General features: G+C 38.5%; 1 non-coding gene across 1 annotated transcript; it reads left to right on the top strand.

Moving 5' to 3' along the window:
* Nucleotides 1-7,596: 7,596 nt before the first annotated feature.
* Nucleotides 7,597-7,703, top strand: LOC120113367. Its single transcript, XR_005515279.1, has one exon. It is a non-coding gene; the product is annotated as a small nucleolar RNA R71 (small nucleolar RNA).
* The last annotated feature ends 4,470 nt before the right edge of the window (nt 7,704-12,173 follow it).

Raw genomic sequence — 12,173 nt, 5'->3', positions numbered from 1 at the left:
CAGCACTGCAGTAATTATATTTTAAACTACAGAGATTTCTAAGTATCTGTTATACCTAGAGAAAATAACAAATCAAAAAATATATATAAGTTTGAAATAATTTCTATAAATCTACTGCACCATAAATCAAATCACTAACATTGAAATCCCATTGATGATTAAAGAAAATACATAGAGAAGATGCTTGGCTTTTCCCTAGCCTTAGCTAAAAGAGGTTTAGCTACTCATATGAGATGGAAGCATTTTTATAAAAAGGATTAGCAAAGAATAACTAAAATAAAACATAAATCCTTTTTCTTTCTTCCTATTCAGAAGACAGAGTGCTATGTTTTCTTTCCGAATGGCTTCCTCTCTTTCCTCCACCGCTGCTCTTCCTCCCCCGGATCCTCTACCGGATGGATGATGAATCGTGGCTCCTTCCTTCGTCGCCTCTCCCCCTTGCTTCGTGTCCTCCTTCCTCCCCCATATCCTCCCTCCTCCTTTTGCCCCAGTCCCTTTTATAGACACCTTCAGCGTGTTGAAGGTGTGGCTGGGAAGACGGAAGGACGCTGGTAGATCGCGGATGATTCAGTTGCTTAAGACGTGGGATGAATGAAGCCTGGATGCCACGAATCGTTTGGGACTCTTCGGCTGCTGGGATGCTTCCGCTGGAACGCGTGGATGCATGGAATACGCGGGGGCGACGTGGATGAGCTGGGATCCCCATGATGCGGGCACTTGTGCTGGCTGAAATAGGGACGGCCGAGATGAGAAGTCGTTGGGATGCTTTGGATCTGCGGACATTACAGAAGATGAGATTGGAGGGAGTTGGATCGGCTGAATGGGAAGAAAACGTGAACCGTTGGGAAATCACAAACGAAATGCTGCCGTTGGGAATTCGTTTTGATGTTGAGAAGACTCCTCAGATGGATGACGGGGAGACTGGAACGCGGCTTGGGGATGATCCGATTGGGAAGCTGATGATTGGAAGATGCTGGGAAGAAACGCTCGGAGATGATGAATGCTGGGAAGCTCCTCACGGACGCGTGCTCTGTTTATTGGGGGGTTGCTTCACGGATGAAAGAAAGAGCCGGTTTGGGAGACAGGAAGCCAAACGGCTGTTGGGGAGCTTCGGAAAACCCGGACGCGTTGGGAAATCACTTGCTTCAGCCCGTTGACATGGATGCGTGGGAATTTTAGGTTAGGAACCGTTGGATCGCCTCATCACGGATGCTGGGGAATTTGTTGAGCTTGGGCTGCCGGTCATTGGGCTCAAACCCAAAGTTATTGGGTCTCTTGGATTACTTGCACTTAAACACAAATAAAACATTAATTAATAAATTTTATCAATAATGATTAGCTATAATATTAATTAAGATGGTATGAAGATTGTACTTTTGTGCTCTCATCACACACCCCCCACTAGCTTATTGCTAGTCTTTAGAAATTTAGTATGAAAATGATAAAATGAGGGTGCAAAAGTATTATTTATTTTTATTAATATATCAATATGCATGAATTAAAATAAATACTCACTTTCGTAGAGCATTACGACTGCATTTATCTTATGCAATAAGGCTTTAAACCCCTAGGTGGCCCTAGTGGACAAGTTTTGTCTCGTGAGGATTTCCGACGCAGATACCCACAAACTGCTGCCTCTACCCAAAGAATTCTTTTTTTTTCCTTTATTATTATTATTCTTATTATTATTATTATTTTTCATAAAATCTAATTTCAAATGCATAAGTGTCAAGAATTTCAAAAATACAAAGTTTTAATTACTAAGTCAGCCCAAATTCTAAGTCAATATGCAATTTAAGTTGCAGTCATTAAGTTTCCGTTAGAGAGTTGTAAAGCTTATTTATACTTGAGTGCTCAGTGAAATCTGGACCATACACAAGCTAAGGCTTTGGATCTCCAAAATATTGCTAACGCTAATAGTTTCCAAGAATTGGTCGGCTAGGACCTAATCACTGATTCAAAATCTTCCTATCTTGCAGGATTTCGAGAATTAGGGATATTTACTTTAATACCTCATGAGCTTTATCTGTAATATTCCAATTTACTTGAGTTTTTACAACGACGGCTTTCACATTATCATCTTTATCAAGGTCAATATAAACATTATTATATATTGATATGTATACTTTCATTTTATTTTATACTTACTTTTTATTTATTTATTTATTTGTTTATTTTATTTTTGCACTTTTACTCTTGGTGAGTTCCCCATGTAGCGAGCATTCAGTCAACAACTCCTATACTAGTTGGCATAAGGTGTTGGGTATCAAGATTCTCCTACGAACCTATGCTCGAGTTCCTCATCCAAGCCCGCTGACCTTTGACAATAGGTAGCCCTTTTTGATGTACCTGACTAAATCCTTTCTCTCTCTTTTTTTCTTTTTCTTTTTTTTAAGGATATTAGATAGGCATGATTCATCAGGACTTAAGATTACTATGAGAGTTAACAGCACAATGTTGAACCTAACCCTTAGAAGTGCAGGTCATGTGTGTTGTGATTTTTAAAAGTAAAATTATCGTACAACTCACTAAAAGAACTTTTAATAACGAGAATTCAAATTGTCTTACTCCTGACTATTTTTTTTTAAAAAAATATAACAATTGGTATGATATATAGAAAAGAATACATCAGTAATCTCTCCCCCCAACTTAAATTCAACATTGTCCCCAATGTTGTAACAAGAATGCATGAAATATGGCATTGATGATTGCATAAAGGATAATAAGGCTGAAGGTTAGAATTTACCTGATAGAATGACTGCACACTGTTGTTGCTCACCAATTGTCAGATCAACAGAAAAAGAAAGACAAATTATGATACAGAGGATCTCTAGCAGATATAGAGATCAATCCTGATAAATAGGATCTTCCAGATTGGTCGATTCAATCTCTGGGATAAAGTTGTCCAAAAATAACTTCAAACGTTGGCCATTTACTTTAAAAATATTACCGTTGTTTGGATTCTCTATCTCAACGGTTCCATAAGGAAAAATAGTTTTAACTATAAACGGGTCGGTCCACCTAGATCTCAATTTTTCTGGAAATAAATGAAGTCTTGAATTATATAATAGAACTTTCTGAGAAGGCTCAAATGTTTTCCTTATAATATTTCTATCATGAAAGACTTCCATTTTGTTCTTATAAATTCTAGTATTCTCATATGCTTCATTCCTGATTTTCTCTAGTTCATTAAGTTGAAGTTTGCGTGGTGAACTAGCCTTATCCATATCAAAATTAAATCTCTTAATAGCCCAGTAGGCTCTATGCTCCAATTCCACAGGCAAGTGACAAGGTTTGCCAAAAATAAGATGGTACGGAGACATACCAATCAGGCTTTTAAAAGCAGTATGATAAGCCCAAAGTGTATCAGTCAAACGCACAGACCAGTCTTTGCGATTTGGGTTAACCATTTTTTTCAGAATATTCTTAATTGATCGATTGGATACTTCAACTTGTCCACTTGTTTGTGGATGATAAGGGATGGCGACTTTATATGTGATCCCATATTTTCGCATTAAAGCCTCAAAAGACTTATTACAGAAGTGTGAACCCCCATCACTGATGATGGCTCGAGGCGTTACAAATCTGGAGAGAATGTTTTCTTTTAAAAATTTTAAAACAATTTTATGGTCATTATTCTTGCAAGGAATTGCCTCTATCCATTTGGAGACATAATCTACAGCTATTAAGATGTACAAATTTTCAAATGAAGGAGGAAATGGACCCATAAAATCTATTCTCCAACAATCAAATATTTCAATAATTAAAATTGGATTGAGGGGCATCATATTCCTACGAGTTATCCACCTAACTTTTGACAACGCTCACAAGCTTTGCAAAAATTATGAGAATCTTTGAACAAGGTGGGCCAATAGAAATCGCACTGTAAAATTTTTGCAGCCGTTTTCTTAGTAGAGAAATGACCACCGTAAGCTTCAGAATGACAAAAGGAAATGACACTAATAAATTCGTCATTGGGTACACATCTCCTAATAATTTGGTCTGGGCAGTATTTGAAAAGATAAAGATTATCCCAGAAGAAATTTTTTATTTCAGTCAGAAATTTTCTTTTGTCCTGTTTATTCCAATGAATTGGAAGTTTACCCGTGACAAGAAAATTTGCAATGTCTACAAACCAGGGTGACGACATGATCTCAAAGAGTTGCTCATTAGGAAAAGTGTCTCTTATGAATGAATTGTCTATGGAATCTGGAAGAGTGAGACGGGACAAGTGATCAGCTACTACATTCTCTACCCTCTTTTTATCTCTTATTTCTAGAAAAAATTCTTGGAGTAGAAGGATCCATCTAAGCAAACGCGCCTTAGCATCCTTTTTTGAAAGAAGGTACTTAAGGGCAGCGTGGTCTGTGTAGATAATGATTTTGGATCCAATCAAGTAAGACCTAAATTTGTTTAGTGCAAATACTATGGCGAGTAGTTTCTTTTCCGTAGTGGTGTAATTCATTTGTGCACTATTTAAAGTCTTACTTGCATAGAGATAACATAAGGCTTCCTTTCCTTTCTTTGCCCTAAAACTACCCCAACTGCATATTCACTAGCATCACACATAATTTCAAAAGGAAGTGACCAGTCGGGTGGTTGCATGATGGGAGCAGAGGTCAGCAAGCTTTTAAGTTTATCAAAAGCTTTTTGACATTCTTCAGACCACGCAAATTGCGTTTCTTTTTGAAGGAGATTACATAAGGGTTTAGATATTGAGATAAAATCTTTAATGAATCTCCCATAAAATCCTGCATGATCCAAAAATGTGCGTATATCTTTGATAGTTTTTGGATTGGGTAAGTTAGCAATTAAGTCAATTTTAGCCTTGTCTACTTCAATCCCTTCAAATGAAATGACATGCCCGAGAGCAATTTCCCTGTTACCATGAAATGGCACTTTTTTCAGTTTAAGATTAGATTCTTCTTCTCACACCGAATTAAGACTAGCCTTAAATGGTCCACACAGTTTTCAAAAGAGGAGCAGAAAACCGAAAAATCATCCATGAAGACTTCCAAAAAGTGCTCAACCATATCAGAGAAAATACTGAGCATGCATCTTTGGAAGGTTGCAGGAGCATTACATAACCCAAATGGCATTCTGTTGTAAGCAAATGTGCCAAAAGAACATGTAAAAGTGATCTTTTCCTGATCTTCAAGATCAATTGCAATTTGGTTGTAACCGGAATAGCCATCTAGGAAGCAATAAAATTTATGACCTGCCAACCTTTCTAAGATTTGATCAATAAAAGGTAGAGAAAAGTGATCCTTCGTAGTGACAGAATTAAGTTTCCTATAGTCAATGCATACACGCCAACTAGTGGGGACCCTAGTTGGAACTAATTCATTGTTGGCATTTTTAACTATAGTAACACCAGATTTTTTCGGGACCACTTGGGTTGGACTTACCCATAAACTATCTGAAATTAGGTAGATCATACCCACATCCAGAAGTTTCAGAACTTCTGCCCTAACCACATCCTTCATGTTTGGGTTCAATCGACGTTGAGGTTGACAAGAAGGTTTGGCATAAGCTTCTAAGTGGATTCTATGAGTGTAAATTGAGGGACTAATTCCCTTGATATCAGCAATTGTCCACCCTATTGCTCCCTTATGTTTCTTGAGAATTTCTAACAATTTTAATTCTTAACTTTGTTCGAGTTGGGATGATATGATCACAGGAAAAAGTCTCTTCTTGACCAAGGTATGCGTACTTGAGCTCAGATGGCAAAGGTTTTAGCTCAAGTTTAGGTGCTTGAATACTAGATGGTAGAGGACTATTGTTGCGTTGGGGCAATTCTTCGAAATGAGATTTCCACCTATCCGTATCCAACAAAGGAGCTGAATATAATATAGCACTGATTTCTCTAAGATTTTAGTTTATATCTATATTTCCGAAATGAGTTAGGTATGGTTCTAAAGGATTAGAAGAAAGAGATGGGACAAGAGCATCTTCTACAATGGAGTCGATCAGATTAACTCCATGAATTTCATCGTTTTCGTCGTCATTATCGGGTTGTTTGCAAACGTTAAATATATTAAAATCTATAGTCATATTCTCGAATGACATTTTCATTATTCCATTTCGACAGTTGATCAAAGCATTGGAAGTAGCTAGAAATGGGCGGCCTAAGATGACAGGTATTGGAGTGGTACAATTCATGACAGGTTGGGTATCTAATACTATGAAGTTGACTGAAAAATAGAATTTATCAATTTGGACAAATATATCCTCGACTACTCCTTTTGGTATCTTTATAGATCGATCGGCAACTTGGAGAGTAATCTTGGTGGATTTTAGTTCACGAAATCCTAACTGTTCATAAACTGAATACGGCAGTAAGTTAATACTTGCACCTAAATCAAGAAGGGCTCGTTGTATCCTGAAGTTTCCTATGATGCAAGATATGGTAGGACAACCAGGATCTTTATACTTAGGTGGGGTGCTGTGTTTGAGAATAGCACTCACCTGTTCAGTTAGAAAAGCTTTCTTTTGTACGTAAAGCTTTCGCTTTATGGTACAAAGATCTTTTAAAAATTTGGCATAAGATGGGATCTGCTTAATGGCATCTAATAAAGGAATGTTAATCTTTACTTGATTAAAGATATCCAAAATTTCTTGGTCAGGTATTCTCTTTTTAGCTACAAGCAAGCACTGAGGGAATGGAGCAACTATCTTGTGATGGGGTATTGGATCATCTTGTTCATTATCATTTTCATCCTTTTTTTTCAATAGATTTTTCATGTTTGTCATCCTTCGTCGGAATTTCTTTGTTAATTATTTTTCCGCTACGAAGGGTCGTGATAGACTTAACTTGTTCAAATTTAGGTTGGAATGAACTTGCTTCATGGACCTCATATTGACCCTTTGGGTTAGATTGAGGTTGGGCTGGAAATATCCCTTTTTCCCTAACATTGAGTTGAGCCTCAATTCTACCTATATAATTTTTTAAGTTATTGGAGTGATTGCATTGTATTCTGATTTATTTGAGTCTGCCCTTGCATGAAGGTTTGCAAAGTATCTTTAAGGGATTTCCTATGTGGTGGCACATAAGGAGTAGGAATAGAATTTTCTTGAGATTCATTGGCAGTGGGTCCATGTCTCCAACTAAAGTTAGGATGGTTTCGCCAATTAGGATTATATGTTTCTGGAAATGGTCTTTTATAAGTATTGGTGAAATTTGCTTGATCATGCAACACTGCTTGAAAAGTAGGGATTGTAGGACAATCCTTGGTCACATGTGCATTACTCTCGCAAATTCCACATATACTTTCAACAATAGTTTGTGCTTTTCCTATATTGGCCTTGCTTAATTCCATGGCTTCAACCTTTCTAGTCAGTTTAGCAATTTTTAAATTGACATCATTATCATCTTTAATAAGATATATTCCTCCTTTTGCATTAGGTGCTATTTTAGATTTTTCATTTTAATCTATTGTATCCCAAGCTTGTGCATTTTCTGCTAAAAGATCAAAATAATCCCAGGCTTCATTTGGTTCCTTACTCATGAATTCACCGTTACATATCATTTCTACAAATTGTCTCATATTGGAGGACAAACCATCATAAAAGAAACTAATGACCCTCCAAATTTCATATCCATGATGTGGGCAAGCAAGCAGAAGGTCCTTAAATCTTTCCCAACACTGAAAAAATGTTTCTCCATCTTTTTGTACGAAGTTCATGATATTTCTTCTAAGTATGTTTGTTTTATATGTTGGGAAGAATTTCTTTAAAAATTCTCTTGTCATTTCTTGCCAGGTAGCTATGGTCCTAGGCTTTAAGGAGTGTAACAATGACTTAGCTTTTTTCCTTTAAAGAAAAATGAAATAACTTAAGCTTAACTACCTCTTTAGTGACATCATTAAAATGAAATGTTGAACACACTTCATCAAATTCGTTCAGGTGGAAATAGGGACTTTCAGAGTCAAGTCCGTAAAACTTTGGGAGTAATTGGATTATTCCTGGTTTCATGTCAAAAGCTCCCACAGCAGTAGGAATAACCATACAGGATGGGGTACTAGTCCTAGTGGGTTGTAGATAATCACGAAGTGTTCTAATAGGTAAGTCATCTTGAAATTCATTATCTCCTTGATTACTATTATTATCTTCCATTTGATTATTTGAATTTTGAACAATTAAATTTTATCTTTTGATTCAACTCGAAATAATCTACTCGTTTTATCTCTCTCCCATACAGCATATACTGAAATATATATATATAATATAATATATATATATATATTGGTACAAGTACTACCTAAAGAGATCTAAACAAACACCTTAACAAAAATTTAATTAAAATTAAACGTGCATTAAAACATCACCCAACAATTTCTAATGTTTTCCTAAAAATTCTAGACAGCTCCTAACTAGTTTGAAGAGGACACCTAAGCCTCCAATCCGGTCTAGTGACCTTAGTCGACCAGGTAACCTCCCAGGTAAGTGGAGGGGTCACGATGCGTGTAGCAAAAGTCCCATTTAAGACCCACTTTCCTCGAACAGAAACTATCTTCCTTCAATCACTTAGAGGGACAAAGCTTGTCTAGACATCGATCGGGCCACAGAGCGAAATTGGTGCAACTTTCGGTGGTCTTCGTCCTATTGAGCTCGAATATCCATAAGGGCCAATGTCAAGTTGATTTTAATTAGGCTTAGGATATTTATATACTGGGATGATTTTTGGATTAAGGATGAATGATGAAATTCCGACCTTATCTTTTTAATAGGTTTAGCCCTTAGATTATTTTATGCAAATGCTTTTTACTATATGCAACAATCAAGAAGATTTTTAACATTTTATGTCATGACATTAAATTGCATTTGAATAGTTGATCAAGCAAACTAGCTAATTATTTTTATTTTTATTTATTTTATTATTATTTTAATTAATGATTTTTTTAGCAAGAGTAAAATTCTAATTTAGGAATTATTAAAATAGGACTAGTATGAACAAAATAGGAAAAATAATTTAAATACTCATGGCCGGAGTTCGTTCATTATGGAAATCCAAAAATTTGATCTTGATTTTCCTCGTTACTAGTCCCGCTTTGAGTCATCCTTGAATCTGAAAAGATTTGAGATTTCAGCCGTGTTAAAAATAAAGAAAGATTGAAGAACTAGAAATTAAAAATTGAAATTTGCAGCCTTGTTCTCGTTCGCACATTGTAAATTCCTAGCAACGGCGCCAAAAACTTGCTATATCTTTAATCTTGCCCTTTTAAAAGAGAAATTAAATGTAGAATACCTCAAGTATAGGGTGTAGCAAAGTAATATTCTCAGTGAGTCTGAGATCGAATCCATAGGGATTTGACAGTGAACAAAAACTAAAGGCTAAATAATATTCGGATTGATAAAAATATAACTAAGGCATCAGGATTCAGCCTAGCACTTCATCATGCTTTTCTTATAATCATCTATTATCTCAGTTAGAACTGAGCGAAGACCTAACCAAAAAGTGGAGCGGTGAAAATACCAATTAATCATAATAAAATAGATTTAGTTTTATGGATAGCACTGCAGTAATTCTATTTTAAACTACAGGAATTTCTAAGTATCTGTTATACCCAGGGGAAATAACAAATCAAAAAAAATATATAAGTTTGAAATAATTTCTATAAATCTACTGCACCATAAATCAAATCCCTAACATTGAAATTTCATTGATGATTAAAGAAAATATATAGAGAAGATGCTAGGCTTTTCCCTAGCCTTAGCTAAAAGAGGTTTAGCTACTCATATGAAATGGAAGTATTTTTATAAAAAGGATTAGCAAAGAATAACTAAAATAAAACATAAATCCTTTTTTTTTCTTCCTATTCAGAAAACAGAGTGCTCTGTTTTCTTTCCGAATGGCTTCCTCTCTTTCTTCCACCGCTGCTTTTCCTCCCCCGGATCCTCTACCAGATGGATGATGAATCATGGCTCCTTCCTTCGTCGCCTCTCCCCCTTACTCCATGTCCTTCTCCTTCCTCCCCCGGATTCTCCCTCCTCCTCCTTTTTCCCCAGTCCCTTTTATAGACACCTTCAGCGTGTTGAAGGTGTGGCTGGGAAGACGGAAGGACGTTGGAAGATCGCGGATGATTCAGTTGCTTGAGACGTGGGATGAATGAAGTCTGGATGCCACGAATCGCTTGGGACTCTTCAGCTGGTGGGATGCTTCCGCTGGAACGCGTGGATGCATGGAATACACGGGGGCGACGCGGATGAGCTGGGATCTCCATGACGCGGGCTCTTATGCTGGCTGAAACAGGAACGGCCGAGACGAGAAGTCGTTGGGATGCTTTGGATCTGCGGACGTTACAGAAGATGAGATTGGAGGGAGTTGGATCGGCTGAATGGGAAGAAAATGTGAACCGCTAGGAAATCACAAATGAAATGCTGCTGTTGGGAATTCGTTTTGATGTTGAGAAGACTCCTCAGATGGATGATGGGGAGACTGGAATGCGGCTTGGGGATGATCCGGTTGGGAAGCTGACGATTGGAAGACGCTGGGAAGAAACACTCGGAGATGACGAATGCTGGGAAGCTCCTTACGGACACGTGCTCTGGTCGTTGGGGGGTTGCTTCACTAATGAAAGAAAGAGCCGGTTTGGGAGACAGGAAGCCAAACGGCTATTGGGGAGCTTCGAAAAACCCAGACGCGTTTGGAAAAAACTTGCTTCAGCCCGTTGACGTGGATGCGTGGGAATTTTAGGTTAGGAACCGTTGGATCGCCTCATCACGGATGCTGGAGAATTTGTTGAGCTTGGGCTGCCGGTCATTGGGCTCAAACCCAATGTTATTGGGTCTCTTGGATTACTTGCACTCAAACACAAATAAAACATTAATTAATCAATTTTATCAATAATGATTAACTATAATACTAATTAAGATGGTATGAAGATTGTACTTTTGTGCTCTCATCAATAGTCTACCCTCGGGTGATCATCGCGGATAATGGGCTGCAATTCGACAGTGCCCAATTTAAGAAGTTTTGTACCAAGCTCGAGATCGACCACCGGTTCATCTTGGTAGCACCCCCAGACCAATGAAGAAGCCATGGTGACCAACTGGACTATCCTGCACGGACTAAAGGCAAGGTTGGATTGAGTAAAAAGATTATGGGCTGAAGAGATGCGCAACATTGTGGGGGCATATCGAACGACACACTGGATTCCCACCAGAGAGACGCCCATTAACATTGTGGAGTGATTGATCATAACCCTATTTGATTTTGATGAGCTCAAAGCATCTGAGTATATCTCTTGTTTACTAATGAATTCAATTGAGTGTTTCAGTGAAAATCTTGTCTAAAGTGTTTCTAGACTTGGTTCATAATATTTTGGATAAGTTAAGAAGTCAGTTTGAACCAAAGTCTGAGACTCGAGTCGACTCCAGAGTATTACGAGTCGACTCCAAGCGTATCAGAATCACTGGCACGGGCTCGAGTCGACTCCGGATCATTACGAGTCGACTCCGACTGAGAACAGACAGACGAGCAGAAAGCATCAACTCAAAACCTGTCAGCGAGTCGACTCCTGAAGTACGCGAGTCGACTCCGATGTTTACCGAGTCGACTCCGGAGTAGTATGAGTCGACTCCAAGGAGTTACAGACAGAAAAGTCAGAGAGCGAATTTCGACCCTGAGATTCGAGTCGACTCCTGTGGAACGCGAGTCGACTCCGATGGTTGGTAGGTCGACTCCAAAGAAAGCGAGAGTCGACTCTCAGTGGTTCACAAGGCAAAAGTCAGAGAGCAGTTTTCGGACTCTGAGATTCGAGTCGACTCCCGCAATGCGCGAGTTGACTCCGAGACAGCGCGATCCCAAAAAGACAGAAGACCGAATTATTGTCTCTGAGAGCCGAGTCGACTCCCAGACAGCTCGAGTCGACCCAAAGGCAGCGCTACACCAAAAAGGCAGAAGGCCATGTTTCGAAAACTGAGAGCCGAGTCGACTCCAGAACAGTCCGAGTCGACTCCAAGACTGGACGAGCCAAATGACAGAAGATCGAGAGTTTGGGCTCTGAGCGCCGAGTCGACTTCCAGGATTGTCGAGTCGACTCGAGTGGGCCAGGTTGAAAATTGGCTCCGTGGACTTCATGGGATGAGCCGACTCCGAAAATGCCAAGTCAGCTCCAGAAGTTGGCGAGTCGACTCCGGGTCAAGTCGAGTCGACTCCCAGTCGAAGAGGC

This window comes from Phoenix dactylifera, chromosome 15, assembly GCF_009389715.1.
Source record: "Phoenix dactylifera cultivar Barhee BC4 chromosome 15, palm_55x_up_171113_PBpolish2nd_filt_p, whole genome shotgun sequence".
Lineage (NCBI taxonomy): Eukaryota > Viridiplantae > Streptophyta > Magnoliopsida > Arecales > Arecaceae > Phoenix > Phoenix dactylifera.
Note: the sequence above shows the minus strand (reverse complement) of the source record. Positions and strands in the feature narration are given on the sequence as shown.